This window comes from Taurulus bubalis, assembly GCF_910589615.1.
Source record: "Taurulus bubalis genome assembly, chromosome: 9".
In the NCBI taxonomy this organism is placed as follows: Eukaryota; Metazoa; Chordata; class Actinopteri; order Perciformes; family Cottidae; genus Taurulus; species Taurulus bubalis.
Genome location: NC_136597.1, coordinates 24,609,476 through 24,629,823, shown reverse-complemented (window position 1 = coordinate 24,629,823; position 20,348 = coordinate 24,609,476). Strand labels below are relative to the sequence as shown.

Sequence of the window (20,348 nt, the reverse complement as noted above, 5' to 3'; positions counted from 1 at the left end):
GTCATAATCATGAGATAAAAAGTTATAATTATGAGATAATAAAGTCATAACTATGAGATAATAAAGTCAAAATAATCTCATATATTATGACTTTCTATCTCATAATTTCGACTTTATTATCTCATAATTATGACTCTTTTTTTGGTGGTGGAAACGGGCTTCCATCCAGTCTACTCAGCGTTTGAAAAAAACAACTTTGGAGTCTTCATTCTTGTTTATGGCATTTATGGTCATTGCCTTACTGAACTTATTTTTAATTAGCCTTTTTACATATGTTAATAATATTACTTTGTATGTTTGTATGTTAAATAATAATAATTTCCCCATGGAAATATTTTTAAATAATCTAAAACACACTGTGCTTGACTTTCATCATCCCTGTGATGTTGTGCATATTATAAATTAATGTCACTGAGAGACAAAAAAGATTTATATTTGGTTGAAGTACTTAAAACTGGAGGTTAAAAGTAAAAAATCCACTGTTTCTGTTTTACATCAAGAAACGTTTTTTCTTCATTATATTTTTTTAATGTTAACCGGGTTTTGAGGTTTTTGAGTTGTGCTTTTCAGGCTCAAGCCGTTGCAATATATTTATATTTCTCACACGTTACCTGTTGGATAAACAGTGTAATGTTTACAGTGAGACTTTTAAAGCACAATCTATTTTGCCACTTCCCTTTCCACTCCCCCCGCTGGTTTCTGCAACAGTCAGCAGATTTAAAGATCTTCAGGGTTTGTTTCATGTCGATTCTGTAAATGCAGATCATGTTCAAGAAATAATCTCAGAAACACTCTATCCTCACTTTTCAGGCATCTTAGCATTTATGTTGCATTGATGTTATCCTGAATCTGCTGCAGTTGGTTTCCTTGTTTTATCCTGAATTAAGATCGTACAGAAGGCAGAAAACATTTCACGCGGGTCAAACAAACACAGGACTTTCACCCAGGATGCAGGAGTGGTTTTGCTGACTCAGCATAAGCGCAAGTTTTAGTTTGAATTTCACAATGTTAACCACGTGTCTACTGCCAAAGGATGTCAGGATGCCACAGCTTCTCACTCCCAGCTTGTCAAACACCAAGTTTGGTCCAACGCCTCTTTGGCATGAAAAGACGTTAATCATACTTCAGTGACAAATATTGTATTCCAAGAGCCAATATTGTAGAAATGAAATACTCATGCAGCTATGTTGCCATATATATATATCAATCAAAACGTTGATAAAAATGTAATGCGGAGGTTTTCAATCCTTTCAAAATAGAACCGAGTTAAAAATCTAAATATGTTGCCACAAGTGTATATAAATGTCATACTTTTGAGTGAATCAAAACTGATCTGTTATAACAACTTTGTATGAAGTGAAATTAATAAGCGATGTGTAGAACTTTGGTTGCATCAGTGCGATAAAAGGAGTCATGTTTTAGTTGATATTTAATTGAAAAGCAAATAAAATGTCAGGAAACATTTGCAGGAAATTAAGTTTCCTCGTACGTGGATAAAAACACATTCAGGTGGCATTTCCCCTCTAAAAACTAATATCTAGACAGCATTTCATTAATGTGACTTATAGTCTAATTCAGTAGGATTAAGCTCAAATCGTGGTTATAACATTTATCTTCATGCCTGTTGCATTTACTGTCCACCTGAGTGAGTCTTTCAGCTACGAACACCATTTGCAGGCATGAGTAAATATGCAGGGAACTGGCATCTCAATTGTGGATTTCTGATATACATTAGGATGTTAGTTTAGGGATGACATCAGTTGGTTATGTAGAATAATCAGAACCATTTATTTAATTACAAGGAACTTGTCCTCGCGGGACATGCAAAACATTTAATGTTCATATAATTCAAAAAGCATAGCCCTCTCTTCTACTCCCTTATCTGTCTAAATGACAACTATACACTGAGTTATTCCCTAATAGAAAACAAACAACCACATGAACCAAGATGCAAGATGTTTTACTGTCACATGCACAGACAAGAGTTACTCGATTGGCGTCCGTCTCAGTTTGCGTTGATGCATCTGTAAATAGAAATACAAACATTAAATATGAAATAACTTTAAATATATCACTGAGAGTCTGAGCTTTTTTTATTTAGGTAACACATAATTCATTGAAAATTAACCAGAGAGTTTAGCGATAGCAAATTAAACTATTGTAACTGATCATGTGGCCGGCTGGTCTACAAAGAGCCAGTCGGTGAATAGGAGCAGTCTTCACTCTAAGAGTACTCTAGCACGCCAAGACAATGATGACGTCGAGGCGAGACTCTAGTCTCTACAGCAAAACACATCCACACACTGAAACATGGCGGCAAAAGGAAAACTGCACAAACGTGAGGTCTGTCAAAACATTACAGATAAGGTGATTGATGAATTTATATACATACAAAGCCTAGAAGACGAACCTTACCCTCGTCAGAGAGTTTGTGAACACTAACATGCAAATTTAGAGGGTTAACGCATCAGCAGATCCCATCATGTCATGCAGCACTTACTTATTTGTCAAAGTTGATTCTGTGGTGATGCATAGCAGCAGCATTACCACGACCTCCAGGATGACCATGTCCGTGGCCTCAGAGCTTCATAGTCTTGGTGGGCTGTTATGAAAAAGATTAGGTATCGATTAGAATAAAAACAGAGTTTTTTTTACAACTTTATATAATGCTAAACATTATTAAAACTTTCCAAAATTTCCAATATTCTTTATTAATTAATATTCCAATATATTTTTAGGCAACACAACCGATTCAGAATGAACCAGGGTTTAGAGAAGGCCGTGCCAACCAGAGCTTGCATCAAACTATTGATTGACATTTTCCATGACAGTCATGGAAAATGTCAATTAGTGATGAGTTTGTAACTGATCCAAGCGGCCGGATGGTCTACAAAGACCAGTCGGTGAATAGGACCAGTCTTTACTCTAAGAGTACTCTAGATCACCGAGACAATGATGTCAAGGCGAGAATCCAGTCTCTACAGGAAAATACAGTCACCCACTGAACAGATACTGAAACATGGAGGCAAAATGACAACTACAAGTGTCAAAACCATTGCAGATCAACCGACTTAATTGTCTTCACGATGGATAATGAAGCCGATTGATGAATTTACATACATAGCCTAGAAGCCGAAACTAAGATATTACTCTTATCTAGTGTTGGCATTTCTCAGCAATTTCACTCAATTATTCATTTTATTGTAGCTGGCAACACATTTGACTCAAAATCGGAACTATACCGACAATGATTGCCAACAGTGGGGAGGAAATTAGTTTGCCTTTTTGTAGAGCAGTCCAACCTGGACATGTGGGCCAAATTTCAAGTCAATAGGTCTAAATCAGTGCTGGGGCCCAAAAAATGTACACACCTTGTTCAAGTCATTTGATATTTTCCCCGATGACGAATCGTCTTGTTAAGGATTTGAAGTTGACAGCAGACTTCACCCCAGAAGTCGGCTGTGACTGCTTTACCATTCCTCGTCATCTCTTGCACGGTTGCAATTATCTAAAAAAAAAGTGAAAGTAATCGTCAAGAGTATAGTTAGACATTAGTTTATTACATACACACAGTTTAGAGATAGCAAATTAAACTATTGTAACTGATCATGTGGCCGGCTGGTCTACAAAGAGCCAGTCGGTGAATAGGAGCAGTCTTCACTCTAAGAGTACTCTAGCACGCCAAGACAATGATGACGTCAAGGCGAGACTCTAGTCTCTCCAGAAAAATACATCCACACAATGAACACATTGAGGGTTAACACATTGGCAGATCCATCATGTCATGCAGCACTTACCATTTGTCAAAGTAGATTCTGTGGTGATGCATACCAGCAGCATTACCACGACCTCCAGGATGACCATGTCCGTGGCTGACGTGGCCTCGGAGCTTCATAGTCTTGGCGGGCTGTTATGAAAAAGATTTGGTATCGATTAGAATAAATACAGTCAATAATATACCACCGCCAGTCGGAGCTAGCAAGCTAGCTTGGTTGATTAGCCAAATAGCTTTTTACGTTACTTAAAAAGAAGCATTTAACGGCTGACCATTTATACAACGTACAACATAATGAACGTTTAGCGTGTTATTAACGGGTGCTTTTGCTTTTTAAACCGCGGCTACCGCCGTCACATATTTTAGACGACAGCGGTTCAAGCATGAGAGTAGAGATATGCTAGCTAGCTGACGGGAGCACGGGTCGCAACACAGTACACCGCTCACGAGACCCCATAATGTTATTAAATCACCGGGAATAACTCCCGGTAAATGACCGTAGGAGCTGGCTGCACCGTAAACCGCCACCGGGTGACAGTTTGCTATACAAACGAACAAGGAAGGGCATATATTTAGCTGCATTTCAGAGCATACAGATTCGTGATAGGACCTACCATGATGGAGGCTGGTTGAAAGAGGAACGGGATTTGCAAACCACGCGGTTTTATACGAGATTTGGGTCACGGCGACAAAAGTGCAAAGACACCCACAGCGACACCCAGTGGTGGACGACGGGAGTGACTTTGTGATTTACATTTGCTGAAGTACTGTACCTGAGAACAATTTTGAAGTATTTTACTTCAATTTGAAGGCAAATATTGTTGCCTACTTTTCACTCATTTAAATATATTTTGAGGGATTTAGTTAGGAATTAGCTGCAACATTAAAGCAATGCTTACACATACATCAATAATTATAATCCAATAAATACAACATATTCCTCTAAAATGGGCCATTCTGTAACAAATACTCAAATCCTTTTGGTACTTTATGTATATTTTAATCTTCATATTTATGTTTTTTATTGACAGTTCTTTTATTTAAACAAGAAACATATTAATAAATATATTTTTTTACATATATACGTTTTTTATTATATTATATTTCAATTGAATGAATTTGAGATTAGATTGAAAAAATTCCTTGTCTCCAGGAAGCCTGCTTCACCAGCGGCATCAGAGGGGGACAATATTGTCGGCTTTGAGCCAGGGCCAAGGACAACTGGGGGCAGATCTGGGAGAGCAGGGCTGATGGTTATGCAGCCTTCATTTTAGGAGTGAAGTGCATCAAAAACAGCAAGATGTACGACCTGCAGCAGAGGGCTGAGTCCTGTTTTTGGCCCACAGGACGATACTGTGTCACTCTGCTGGTGAATAACATATTGGAGTAAAAAAAATAATGAAGCAATATTTTCATTTACAATCAGCATTTAATTCAACAAAAGCTGTAGCCTTCATTTGACCATGCATTACGTTATTTAGCACTTGATGTGAATGTGCATCAAGAATACAGTGTATTGTGTGAATGCTGTTTGAAATAAAAGCAACTCAACAGTAAAAGTCTGACTACATGTTTATCTTGTTGGAATGACCTAACATAATGTACACTATGGCAGTGGAGACAATGCAGGTCTTTGTACTGTATGTGGGCACCATTTTTTATCAGACTACCGGTTCACGTAACAACTACAGTTGATGCATCCTATGCATCTAATAAGCCACACTTTGTGCATTTTCTCTACAGATAAGGCAATACAGCTGAGGACTTTTTTTTTATATTGCCAAAGTGTTATATGTTCAGTGATTCAGAGATACTTTTTTTGGAGTGCCTAATAAAGGGTTTAATGATGCCATGCAAACAATTTGGGAAGCCATGTTAAATTAAGTAAAGTTAGAATATTTCTGATCACTGTCACAAATACCTGCAGTTAAGTTTTTTTTTGGGCAGTGGTCTTTTTGCTCAAGAGTACCAGAAACATTTAATTACACATTTTAATGTAACGGTAAGGTCTGTACAATTTGGTGGGATCTATATATGTGGTTGCAGATTGCAACCAACTGAATACCCGTCCGACAACCATACCATAATAACAATACTTTGGGAGCAACCGGTTTTGCTCACGTTAGACGAATTTCACAACTACGGTGTCCTCGGCTAACGTAAAAAGCGCTAAAGGCTTCGCTTTAGAGCCGATGTTCGGTTTGTCCATTCTGGGCTACTGTAGAAACATGGCGCTGCAACATGGCGGACCCCGTGGCGTTACCGTCCTTTTATGTTGCGCGTCAAATTGACTTGTTTCGAAGTTTGAAACTCTAGAAAAATATTTTTAAGTACTTTTTCTGGATCAAACTTCTACTGCTTGCCTTAATTAGTATAATTAACTGTGTCTGAAGATGAAGAACATCTTTAGGTTGAATCAGATGATAATGGTACTGATTATGAACCATCAGATGAGGAGTAATGTGATATACCTGTTCCTCCAAGAGAGACATTCGTGTCAATTTCTTTTTAAATACAGCGGTCATCCTCCACCAACACACGTCAGCCGAGACTGTCTGCCGAAATTATTTTAAAGAATGTGGCTCATGTGGCTTGATTTTGAGGCAGCAGGTCAATATGACCCTGAACAGTAGTGGTGTCTCATCTATTTATTCACATCAACGCATGAAAAAAACAAAGTTTAAAAACACAAATCAAATTCAGGAAAGAATACATTTTGGGGTTCATGAAAACGAGTGAATTATCCTAATCGAACTTTGAGGGGTGAATAACTCCATTCCACAACATACTAATTTAATTGTTAGTAATGGTGTTTAAAGTACAAACTATATTTATTCGAATTTTTTGGTTTCTGACAACTTTTGAATGATTAAACATGCACCGGGTCACGGAACATCATTGCTGAAACGAACATAACAAGAGTATGGAAGTTACGTTAACAAATAATTCTACGTTGGGGTTAAATATAACTATAAAAGTTTCATAATTTAACCATTTACAACACAAATCAATAAATTCTAATAAAATGTAAACAACTGCTATTAAAAAGACAAACAAATGAACAATATAACTAACTATTTATACTTTTCTAAAGACGTAGAGGTCTCACTTGAACAAACTGGTTGAATGTTTAAAATCCATATAGAAATTGAAAGAAGGAGATGAATGATCTCTGCCGCCAACAGGCCGATGATCTTGGGTTTCTGCATGACTTCCAACACCAACTTCAAAAAGGTTTGGGGATTTTTAGGAGGGATGAGGTTCGGTTCAAACAGCAGTTTTCTCCTGTCTCACAGGACTTCAAAGTGAGGACCCAATAGTAGACCACAGGAGACAGAGTATACAGATTTTATTGATACCAAAGGAATGTGTGGAGCCCGCTGTCCGACACAGGGGGCGGCCGAATCGACGGTGTGATTTCAAATCACATCAAAATATGTCTACGTCACAGGTGTCAAACTCAAGGCCAGCGAATTCGGCCTGCGACGGCTCTAAAGGCATGATCACTATCGCGGACCCGTTTTTGGTGCGTCGTGGAACTTTGCATGGGCAAAAAAATATTTAAAATAATATTTCTAACTAGCTTTTTGTTTATTTGATAGAGTAATGTGGGTTTCTTAACCCTAAATTAAATGGATTTATGTCATAGTTACAGAGACATTTGCTTACATATATTTTTACATTTTTATAAATGCATAAATACCCCTGGGGTGACCAGTAAGTCCGAGAGTTAAGAGTTTGAGGGTTTAGGGGGGACAGCTGTTTCCCTCTGGCAGGACGCTGCAGTCCATCAGACCAAGACTTACCACCACAAGAACAGTTTATTCTCTGTGTCAAAGGCCTTCTTTGGAGATCACAGTCAGACTCTTGATCCTCAGTGAAATAATTAAGTCATCAAAAATAAGTCAGAGGTAATGAAAACAGGGATTCTATAGATATAAATAACCAAGAATGTGTTCTGTTTATAGCATGATATGGATGTTATATTTTACAGGACAATTAATGCAGGGACAAAGGATATTTTCTTCCAATTTGTATTTATTTCATATGGTTGCTTTGCATTCATGCTCAAGTGAGAACAACGTTCACTGTTGTCTCCTCTTCTAGCAGATATACTAACTGTTAAAGGAAAGCAACCAACAGTCACTGTTGGCTGCTCCGCTAGCAGATATTAAGCTAACGAACTATTGAAGGGAAGCAACCAACAGTCACTGTCAGTTGCTTCTATAGCAAATGATAAACTAACTAAGTATTGAAGGGAAGTGACCAACAGTCACTGTTAGCCGGTCCTCTAGCAGATATTAAACTAACTAGCTATTGAAGGGAAGCAACCGATAGTCACTGTCGGTTGATAAACTAACTAACTATTAAAGGAAGGCAATCAACAGTCACTGTTGGCCACTCCTCTAGCAGATATTAAGGTAACGAACTATTGAAGGGAAGCGACCAACAGTCACGGTTAGCCGCTTCTCTAGCAGATATTAAACTAACTAGCGATTGAGGGGAAGCAACCGATAGTCACTGTCGGTTGATAAACTAACTAACTATTAAAGGAAGGCAATCAACAGTCACTGTTGGCCACTCCTCTAGCAGATATTAAGGTAACGAACTATTGAAGGGAAGCGACCAACAGTCACGGTTAGCCGCTTCTCTAGCAGATATTAAACTAACTAGCGATTGAAGGGAAGCAACCGATAGTCACTGTCGGTTGCTTCTATAGCAGATGATAAACTGACTAACTATTAAAGGAAGGCAATCAACAATCACTGTTGGCCACTCCTCTAGCAGATAATCGTCTGTGCTAAACATTCATACGATGTGTTTGTCTTGTTCAGTGAAGAAGATATTCTCCGGAGAGATGGGTGGGAGAACGATGCGGATGGATTTGCCTCCAGACGTATGGATCTTTTGGGTTGTGCCTGATTTCTCTTCAAATTTGGGTAAAACCATCTTTGGGGTGGTGGATGACCATTTGGGAACAAACTTAGCGTCAGGCTTTGGCAGGTGCTGATTGGAGATGGGCGGGAAGCAGACACCAATTGGTTCGAGGGTTGTTCTCCTGGTGTCGACCTGGTATTCTCTGGACTGCTTCTCCAACACATGGGAGCTTTGGGGGAGCGGGATGCCGTCCGCTTTGGCCCTCAAGGCCGCACAGAACTCACTGTGTTTTATTTTCTCCTCCAGGTACATTTTTTTAATGGTCACCACACGGTCAACCAGTGTCTCTCTCTCGCTCTTGTACTCTTTATGTTCCGATTGGTACCTCTCTACCTCGGCCGTCAGCGTCTCGATCGTGTCGCCACGCTCTCTGATCATCTGCTTGTACTTGGCAATCAACTCTAATTTCTCAGGGGGCGCCATCCTCGACATATCCTTCTTCAGCTGCTGTATCTCCTTCTCTTTTTCTGTTACCACAAAGCCACACTTCTCCAGTTCCTTGCATTTCGCAGCCAGCTTGCTTTTCAACTCCGGATCGGCCGTCTTTCTCTCGTGACGAGGTGTTTCCTGGCGGCCGTTGACAGATTCAGAAGGGCACTTGACCTCAGGCTTCTTTTTTGACCGTTCCATTTGTTTCTCAAGGTCAGAACACTTTATCTCTAAGATGCGCACATTTTGCTTTTGGTGAAGTTCGTGCCCGCAAGTTTTGGCCAACTTTTTGACAAGCGAGTTGTTTTCTACCTGCAGTTTATTTAACTCGTGCTGTAGTTGGTTCATCTGCTTCTGCATTTTCTTTTTATCATCCTGAAGGGTGGTCTTTGCCCCCTGAAGTCTGTCGTTCCTCTCCTGAAGTTTACCAGCCTTGGTCTGATTTTTTTCCACCTCCTGCTCTAAGATGTGGGTTTTCACCCCTTGCTCTTTCTCCTGTTTACTCAGGGCCGCTTCCAGTTTTCTGATGGTCCTCCTCAACGGATTGCTTTCCTGTTTCAACTGCTTGTTCAGTGTGTCTTTTTCTTTTATAATTTGTTTCAGTTCCTCCTCCCGTTTCAAGAAATCCTCCTTGTGTTCCTTAATGATTTTTAAAACGTCCTGTCTGGTCCGCAGCTCCTTTTTTAATTTGGCGTTCTCTTCCAAGAGCATATTGGAATTTGCCTCGGTAACCTTGAGGAGTCGAAGTTCACGCTGAATGTGACGGTTTTGCTCCAACAGGATTGACACGTTCGCCAGATCTTCTGTGAGATCTTTACCTGGCATTTTTATCTGACCTCTATTCATCTCATTGACCACCTGCATTTTTCCTAGCTAAGAAAGTATTCTTCAGTTTCACAGAGAAAAGTCTGGTTGTCCAAGTCTTCTAACCTAACTCTTAGCTTCTTGAACCAAGGGTACTTGAAAACTCTCCCTCTTCAGATCAAAGGCTCATCCTGACATCATCCAGAATACAGCCACATTCCGCGGGAAATTCCCTCGTTTAGCCCCGCCCACAAAAGGGGGGGGGGGGGGGGGCGCTGTATCTAGAGCAAATTAACCGTTGTGACGTGACAAAATGTCACCACGTGACCATTTTACAGCTCCTTGTTGCTCCCTGTAAGTTTTCATGTCCACCATTTATCTAGCTGGGACAGGTAATTTAACATCTCACAGAAGATATGGAGAATATTACATTCGTGATGCAGTAAAAAAGTAAAAATTGGGGTGCAATCATACTTTGGGAGGAGAACTGCAAATAAAAAAAAGTAGCTACGGACCAGACTGGACGTTTTGAAAAGCTAGAAATAAACAAGGTAAGAATTCAAAATGGTTTTGTTTTATGCGGAACATGTGTTTTTTGTGCATATGCATTGTTAGTGGCAGAATGTACAAATGCTTTACAGACTGCCTTTGTATTTCCCACATGTTAGCTAATGCTAGCTAACGCTGCTTGTGTGTTCTCATTTAGGAGTTAATAGTGTTGCTAAGGTTATTTTGCTGTCACTCGCTTTTCTTCGGTGTAGAATAAACTGGGAGAAAGCCGGTCCTGCTTTGGATCTGGACATGTTTTTACCAATGCCTGCAATTTCTCATCCGCAGCTCATATCATTGCAGTCTGTTTACCGTACTTTACCTTACTGCCGTCTCATAGGAACAACATAGGACTTTCATTTCACCAACCAAATAACTGTAGTTCGTCCTTTCATATTGTACACATTATTATAAACCTACACTACAACATTAGGGATTAAAGATGGAACATAAAAACATATGAAATCAGAGGAATGCAAGCAGAAATTATATATATAATATTTAATTTATTTATTCCAGCCCGCCACGTCATTTTATGTATCAGTTTTGATGCATTTGACATCCGAAGTGTTTGTTTATTAGTTGATTGTTGACTATACTGTTCATTGTAATATGTTATACCCTCTCTGGCTCTTATACTGTCAATTGGTATATCGTTTAAATACATTCACCTGTACAAGAATCATGTTATTAACCGTTTAGTCTATAATATATTTAGTAAATTGGTACATTTTATAAATAGTGGTCTGTACTAAGTATATATATACTCACGCCTTTCAAACTTTATGAAAAAAGGGCATGAACTCAGTCAGTGCTGTGCTGCATGTGCTTTTTAAATCCAGTTATGTCACCATGTACTGATAAAAACGACGAATGTTCCTTTTGTAAAAAACTATAAAAACATCGGCCGCTCCAGAGGAAATTAAAGTTCAACATTGCTTAGTAAGATGCTGTTTTAGTTCTTCAGAGGGGCTGCTGTTTCACTTTGAGCTCAACTTTAATTAAATGACCATGAGAGGAGGCGTTTCCCTAAAGCCTCCAGGAAAGAGGAATTTCCTGTGTGTAGCTGCTAAAAATAGCTGGTTTGGAGGCAGGAGAAGTGAGAAATGCACCATTATTATAGAGTTCTGGCCTCCGAAAGAAAAGGTGTTCCTGAAGTTTCCACTAGATGGCAGCACAAAACATCATAATAATGTTTAATGATTTCTGGCTCATATGATCTGAGCTATTACACACAGATCAATTTAGATTATGAAGACAAATGACAGCGAGCCGTTATATGGAGAGAAAAACCCACTTTTTTAATAATTCATATCTAATATTCAGTGAACACTTGTGACCTCTATGGAGGAGGCTTTTGTATTCTGCACTCATTTCTTACAGGTTTTTATTTTAAGTATTAGACATGGTAAAAACAAAAAGGTATTCATCTATTTAATCTTTATTTAAAGAGAGAAGTCTTATTAAGCATGCAAAGAGAGACTCTGGACAGCGGCATAAAAAGTCCCTGACAAAACAATAACACAACTGATACAACAATACAAAAACCCCACTAAAATAAGGATAAAGGTACAAACAGACAGGTAGAAGTTATACCATCCAGCATCTGTATCTATGTATTACTTACTATGATATTAGATGTTTGTTGCCTTTCATCTCCGGTGAATATAAACAACTATTTCTGAGCTCTGTGGAGCGAACCCTCAAGCTTTTTACTTACTTCAATACGACTCCATTCAGATCAGACAGAACACATTAAACTGCAGACGGATGACAACATGAAATCCTGCAGCTTATGCAAGTTGAACTCATTTTGTGTTTTTTGATCAAAATTGTCTCTCCTGATTGCTCGGCGCCTCTTTCGCGCATCAAGTGGGGGATATTTATTTGGGTGAAGAGCCGACAGGAAGCACTGCTGCCTCCTGATGTTCATCATTGTCATCATCATCATCTCTGCAGGAAGGTAGTTGTTTGGAATCAGTGAATGAAGCAAACACTTTCCTCAGTCACAGTTTCCACATTTAAACATCCTTTTATGTACAGCTTATATTATCTTGCATGCACTATAAAGCTTTTTATGTTTTAAGCTTTTAAACCAATGACCCCTGAGATTCATTTCTACTCTATAAAGTTCATGAAAGACATTTTCTCTTTTAATAAAAGAAAAGAAGAAAAATCCTTCGCCACACAGGGGAAGTCATGCATTTTACATTTCCAGCTGCAGCGGCTTGCTTTGAATAGATGGAGGAGCTCTGTAGCTGGAAGGAGGTAAAGAGACGAGCTCCACCTACAGAGGCTGAACCGAACCGAAAGTCTTTGAAAGAAAAAGAAAAGACATCCTATTGCCACCTGCTGAGTTTGACTGACAATTCATTTCTGGAGAAACACCGCTGGCATTAACACTTAAAGACAAAGATGTCAGAAAAACACACGTTAAATAAAACGTGTGAATCTGTAAGGTGCTCGTCATATCAACTCCTTCATCTCCCCCCCACCCTGCTCTTCTTCCCTGTCTGTTTCATTTTCGGGAAGCGGGAAGCGGAGTGCGGACGGATGGAGACAGAACCTCCGAGCGTGGCCTCGTAGCTTCAGGTCAGTGATCTTATTCGGCCCCTGCGTGGAGGAAGAATTGGTTTTGGCTGGACCGAGGAAAACCATCTGAACCAAGGGGATTGGATGCTGCTGTGACACCGGCGAGAGCCAATCAGAGAGGCCATCAATCAGTTCCCCTTAATCTCACAGCTGGTGAGCACATCCCCACTCCAATCTAAAACTCTGCAGCTTAGTCAGACTGACGGGGGATTGGATGGCGTCCAAAGACCTGAACCTTCAACTGAAATGGATCTACGTACATTCAACATCCCGTTCTGCGACTGCAAGAAAATAAATAGTTGTCAAAGCTGCTTCCTTAAAATATGTGGGAAACAATTTGTCAGTGTGGTAAAAAAATAATAGTTTGTTACTCATTCAAAGGGGAAATGATTCTACTCAAACATATGTTTTCCTCCTATAATCTCAAGGACAACATCATTTGAACACCAGCTTGTATGATTTGCTCGAGGGGATTTTTTTGTTGCCGTGCACTGTGTGTCATGCTGCATGAGTGCACACGGTGATTGCTTGCTGGATGTATAATATATGCTGCATCTGAAGAAAATGTGACATCCAGTCACTGAAAAATGTGACGCATCCTCTGTTAAAAAGCATAGAGGTGAAAAACTGGGAATGTATTTTTGTCAAGTTACATCTGGTTTTATTAAACATTGATTGAATGTAAAGCAGCTTGTAATCCTTTTCATATGTTTTATGAATCGCCCGTGGTCTAGTCGGTGTCCCGCAGTCTCCCGTTACACCAAATGTGATGTCCTGCTGTCTGTGCACTGAATACTGCTTTGTAAGACGTCGGTATCCTCTTGCAGTGACGCTGCCAAAAAACTCTGCAAATGAAGTGAATCTGATAAAGAGCTCCATATCACAGAGATGCCCTCTAAAGCTCTTGTAGCCGGTCGGCGAATCAGAGCAGCCCCCGATGTCCAAAGCAGGAAAAGCACACAGTGTAAATAATGAAATTGACAATGGCTGAATTCTATTTAGTCCTCACTGTCATGACAGAAAGGGACACTTGAAAAGAAGAGTCTTTATTCATGTTTTATGTGAGACTTGTGCTTTTATACTCGTCAAAATGTCTGCTGAGATAGAAGAAGCCCATAGAGAGCCAAAGTGAAGCCGATGCAGACGTTTCTTAAAACGTGCATTCTCTCTACTGGCCACTATGTGGCGACTCCTCTGGTTGAAAAATAAGTCAGATTGTATAGAAGTCTATAAAAATGACTACTTCTCTCTTGATTTATTCCCTCAGTAAACATTGTAAACATGAGTTTATGTCTCAATCTCTAGTTTCAAGTCTTCTTCAATACAGCATGATGTTTATTTAGTAAATTATGGTCATTTAGAGTCAAACAGAACATAAAGCAGGGGATGCGTAATGTTCCCACTTAGGAATTTTATTTACAAATTTAAATGTAGATTAAATGACTCAGAAAATGTAATCATAAAAGCCTTAACTGAGCCAACACAGAGTGATACGAGGTATTCTTCCTGTTTCTGTAAACATTGGAACTAGTGTCTGTATGTTTTTAATCACGAGTGACTTTTTAACTGCGATGATTATACCTGTGTCCTCGTGTTTTATTGTATTGTATTTGTGTTTTTTTTGCTATATGGACCTATGCGTCTGAAATAAAAAGGAATATGTGCTTCAGGGCGGGGCTTCCTGATTGACAGGTCGACCCTAAACTCAATCTCCTCTGTGGTAGTTACTGCTAATAATTAAACACAGATTTAATGTCAATAGTTATATAATCAATGCAGAGTGTTTTGAACCCCAGCATAAGGGAGTACAACCGTCTTGAGTCTGAATAACCACAATGAAGCTCCACTGGTTATTCTGAGCATCGCATGTCTTGCTCAAAGGCACCACAGCAACATGTAAACACTTTGTTTTCTGCCCCCAGATTTTCCCAGCCAGCCGTGGGATCAAAACAAATAACCTCCCTGCAACCTCTTGGGAGTTCAGGTGCAGCTCTATCACAATCAGAGGAACCTCACTGGGGAGGCACTTTGCTAGTGAAGCTAATATGAAACCGTTGCTATTTCTGTCTTCCTGCGGATGTCACAAGGTCTTGTTTATCTCCATTTAGAGGGATCCATTTGGAGCCGTTTGGTCCAGACTGAAAAAAAGGTTTTGGTCATGGTTTCTTTGTTTCCTCATCTATTCTTTTTACGAAAGGTATTTAATATCAGTGCTGCATCATGTGATGCTTGCTTCCTATCAATCAACTGACACAGCACTTCATTATTGACCTTACTGAACACAGGGTCCACTTTTCTCAGTTGTAATGGAACAAACCTCATTCAGCCACAGCTCTGTGAGTAATAAAACTCAAACAAACACAGGACCTTTACCCAGGACGCCGCTGTGAGTGTACGTTACGTTGTTGCGTTACGTTGTTGCGTTACGTTGTTGCGTTACGTTGTTATGTTGTTGCATTGTTGCCTTACAAGCGTTACGTTGTTGCGTTACAAGCATTACGTTGTTGTTATGTTGTTGTTATGTTGTTGCGTTACATTGTTGTGTTATGTTGTTGCGTTGTTGCCTTACAAGCGTTACGTTGTTGCCTTACAAGCGTTACGTTGTTGCCTTACAAGCGTTACGTTGTTGCGTTACGTTGTTGCGCTACGTTGTTGCGTTACGTTGTTGCGTTGCGTTGTTGCGTTACGTTGTTGCGTTACGTTGTTGCATTACGTTGTTGCGTTACGTTGTTGAGTTACAAGCGTTACGTCGTTGCGTTACGTCGTTGCGTTACGTCGTTACGTTGTTGCGTTGCAAGCGTTACGTTGTTGCGTTACGTTGTTGCGTTACAAGCGTTACGTTGTTGCGTTACGTTGTTGCGTTACGTTGTTGCGTTAGAAGTGTTACGTTGTTGCGTTACGTTGTTGCGTTACGTTGTTGAGTTACGTTGTTGAGTTACATTGTTGAGTTACAAGCGTTACGTTGTTGCGTTACGTTGTTGCGTTACGTTGTTGCGTTACGTTGTTGCGTTACGTTGTTGAGTTACGTTGTTGAGTTACGTTGTTGAGTTACAAGCGTTATGTCGTTGCGTTACGTCGTTACGTTGTTGCGTTGCAAGCGTTACGTTGTTGCATTACGTTGTTGCGTTACAAGCGTTACGTTGTTGCGTTACGTTGTTGCGTTACGTTGTTGCGTTAGAAGTGTTACGTTGTTGCGTTACGTTGTTGCTATTACGTTTAACATTACATTTCTTACTTTATATGAGATCATAATATAAGAAAGCCGACAACCTTCTACTGATTTTGTTCACAGCAATAAATGTAAGGAATTCGGCGAAGGTAACAAGTACTAGACAATCAAAGCCAGAGTGGGGCCGATCTTTGAGTGGGGAACATTTTTATTAAACTACCGTAAAATTAATGAGGGATCCACTGACAATGGCAGAGAGGTGATGTGGCATGCCGATGAGAGCACTTCAACATTTCCAAAAATGTCTCTTTCACACTTATTGCTAGTGTGCCATTGGTTGAGCACACATCAAAGTTTGACTACTCCTGGTCTGACAAAAAGAGAAAAAAACTAAATAAAGCATGTGTTGATGGAAATGTAAAGTAAACATAGATGGTAAGAAACGGTCTAAATAACCAGTCTGTCAAGAAGCAGAAGCTCTGTGGTTTTATATGCGAAACCAGAAGGCCTTGCAGCGGTTCTCTTGTCTTCCTCCTCTAAATTCAGCTGTTACTGTATGAAATGTGCTGTGTGGCCTCTTATGGCATTATATCTGACAAACAGCCCTTCCACACAAAAAAAAGCCACTGTTTAAATTTGTCTCTGCCCTTTTCACACAGAGGACATGATGGCGACGCAAGCAGCAGCAGATGGCTCCAGACAAAAAAAAAGAGAAAAGGTTTCGTATTTTCACAGACTGCTAATTAGAGCCCAAACCACAGCTCACCTTTAATGTCAGCCACAGACTGCTTTTAGCACAATTAGCCTAATGGGGTCCGGGCCTATGAATAGCCTGTAATGTTTAGGCTAAGGCCAGGCATTGGAGTTTAAGCATGTCAAAATAAAAGGACAAGAGGGGTCTAATGCAGCGCGGATCCATTTATCACCGCAGCCGACTGAGGACGAGACTTCAACCATGATTACCCAGAGAAACTATTTAATTAGATGCATTAATAATTGAACTAATTAGCTCCCATGTGTCTCGCAAATGAAGAGAGAACCCGGAGCTTCACTTGCACCTCATCAACTGATTAATTAGTCGGTTGATCGTTAGCTGTCTTGACGGCCTATATGCGATCAGATGAGAGGGCGGATAATGAGGGAATTGTCGGTCGATGGTGCTGGTTAATTAGTGTGACCTGATCCAGGGGCCATGTTAGAACAGTTGTTTATGCCACAGCTTCTAATGAGGAGGATTTAGGCCCGGGTGATCTGTTTGGAGAGCAGGCTGCAGTGTTGTTTATGGACCGGCCTTGAAACCCCCTTACGCCACCCCACCCCAAAGAAAATCACAATAATGTTCCAATAATCTATCCGCAGGGACTAATGATGTGTCTGTGGGGCTCAAGATTAACTTTAAATAATGACCTTAACATATTTTGTGGTATTTTGATTCCTAAATCCTAAATATAGTGACGTACAGTAGGTCTGGGACTCAACAGTGAGTTCCAAGGCTATTTAGATTTCATGCTATTCCTATAATATTCTATTAATACTACAAGGACTTGGTGGTCTGTGGTCTATTATAGAACTGTGTGGCAGGTTTCATCTGCAGTATTCTAATAATATTCAGGACTTGTAGTATCATAGCTCTCATATAAGTCATAGACCCGGTAGACTCAGGTCTTTTTAGTAAAAGTAACAATACCACAGTGTAAAAATATTCTGTTAAGTAAAGGTTTTTGTATCAAAATAAACTTTAAGTACCAAAAGTATTAAGCAGAATGGCCCAGAATTCAGTAAAAAGAACACTATTTGCGCCTACAACTGTAGCATAAAATGGAAATACTCAAGTAGAAGTAGGCTACCTCAAAATTGTACTTAAGTATATAGTACTTGAGTAAATATACTTATATAAAGTACAAATATCTTCTGCAAAAAGCAGTTTTTTAACTCCTTTTGGTGGGGAGACCAGGCTGACGGGAGTCAAAAAGCGATGTTACGTAATGTGCCGAGTATTCGGAGCGATGGTCCAGGACGTTTTATTGCCGATAACGTCACAGCGAGACCGAACCGGTCGAGCAGTGGTTCAGGAAATGGTTCAGATCTTGGCGAGAGATTTCGAAGACACTAACGACTGACATGCCTAATGACCAAATGTCAAGTCAGTTTAGCATGGGAGACAAACAACATCCCACAGGGCTTCAGCAAGTCGAAACACTGACATCTGATCTTTACTCCAGCTTTGGCAGGTGCCTTTCTCTGCCGTCGTCCTTTAAATATGCCACTGTGGAGATCTCAGAGGAGAAAATCTTTTTTTTTCAACTCAAATGCAGTGCCACTGCTGAAACAAATGCGACAGGAAGACGTTGCAAACACAGCAGCTTCAGGGACAAGAGAAGTGGGAGAACATCTTATGAGGCAGCTGTGGGAATGCAGTCCATGAGCATCATGTCCCCTTGAAACAAGACTTGATCCTATAGGATCAAAGCTGTGTGGGAAAAGGCCAACATCTGAGTGTGTGCTGACATAATTAGGTTCTTTCAAACCCTCCAATCACCATCAGAACAGTCATCAACATCACAGGATGCTGAACTTATAACCTCTTTATTTTTTGGTTTGAGGGTCAATTTTGATTCATTACTACGCTCCCTGACGAGGTCCACTGCTCCTTAACCAAGGATGGGTCAAATGCAGAGAAGAATTTCCCCAAGGGGATTAATAAAGGATAATTTCTTCTTTCTTCTTTCAGTTAACGAACTGTGTGCGTCATCTGGACGACACCCGAGAGGACGGAGTAACCGTCCACATGGGGGTTTCTTTAAAAGCCAAGAAAACAAACTTAAAACAAAAAGGTTCAAAAGGCCGTCCCTCAGTCAACAACCTTAGTCTGCAACTCAACTGAACAATGAACTCCTGAGAAGCTTCTATCTGTTGCTTTTAACCAGGAAGCTCCTCCTGCAGACAAACCAAAAGTTAGTCCATCGTCTTTTAAGACAATAATGTAACAATTTTTAAGTTAAAAAAGCTCATATTTCTAAAACATTGTTCTAAATTGTCTTGGCACAGAAATATTAAACTTATAGATTACTTCAGGTACTTCAAAAGACTATTCCCTAAAACAATGAAAACTCCCCTCTGTACTTTATTCCGGATGGTACAGTCCAATTCCCCTCTGCTGTCCCTCCCTGCTTGGCAGTTTGGACACATGACCTGCAGGTAACATGGAGGGGAGCTCATTTACAGACATTTTGGTTATGCAACGTGACATATGAACAATACACTGTATTTGAATGTGTTAATACATAACATTTGTTAGCAGGTTAGAATGCTATACCCATATTTTTCAGTGGTGGAGGTACTTTAAGTATTTTTATTAAGTACCAATATGAGATACTTGTGCTTTACTTTAGTATTTACATTTTATACTACTTTATACTGACTAGCTCACTGCCGCTGCTCAGTATGCGCTCAAACTCGGTAACAGCTGATGACGCCATTAAGTTCCCCCTCAGGTAAACACTGGACCCGCTGTCAGCACTTTCGCATTGTTGGCCCCATTAACTTCCTGCCAATCAGCCGTCGCCATGTTGAGAGCCGTTGAGAAGCAATAGAAGTGCTCCCAATGTTGTTTAACGCACCTTTGAGTACATTTCAACCCTTATACTTTGTACTTTTTTTTAATACTTACAGTATTTAATAGTATTTTTTACACCAAAGTGAAACTTTTCTAAAGTAAAAAATATTTAGTGGGCTACTTCTATCATCAGATAATGACTTAGCTAACATAGCATGTGTAGCTATAACAGTTTTGCTCCCTTATATTCCAATAAACCTATAATTATACAATAGTCACACCATGTGATACGCTACACCTGACCCACAACCATATCAAAGGGCACTTAAAAAAAAAGAACACAAAAGGTATTAATGTTCAAGTCCCTTGAATCCCGACAAGGTGGATTTTGTGATATCTGGTGATGCCGTAAATCTCACGTGATCTCGCGAGATCTTGCGAGACTCTAGCTGCCAATCGAGGCAGACGACTTTTATGGCATTTTGTAATAATATAAGTGTGTATTCTGACCCTCGTCTAAGCTGTTATTACATTTG

At 39.9% G+C, this 20,348-nt stretch overlaps 1 long non-coding RNA gene across 1 annotated transcript; it reads right to left on the bottom strand.

Annotated features, from left to right (window-relative positions):
• Window positions 1-1,465: 1,465 nt before the first annotated feature.
• Window positions 1,466-4,406, bottom strand: LOC306741660. Its single transcript, XR_013771062.1, has 5 exons — window positions 4,390-4,406; window positions 3,798-3,907; window positions 3,372-3,508; window positions 2,501-2,602; window positions 1,466-2,024 (listed from the first exon to the last, which is right to left on the bottom strand). It is a non-coding gene; the product is annotated as an uncharacterized lncRNA (long non-coding RNA).
• Between the last annotated feature and the right edge of the window lie 15,942 nt (window positions 4,407-20,348).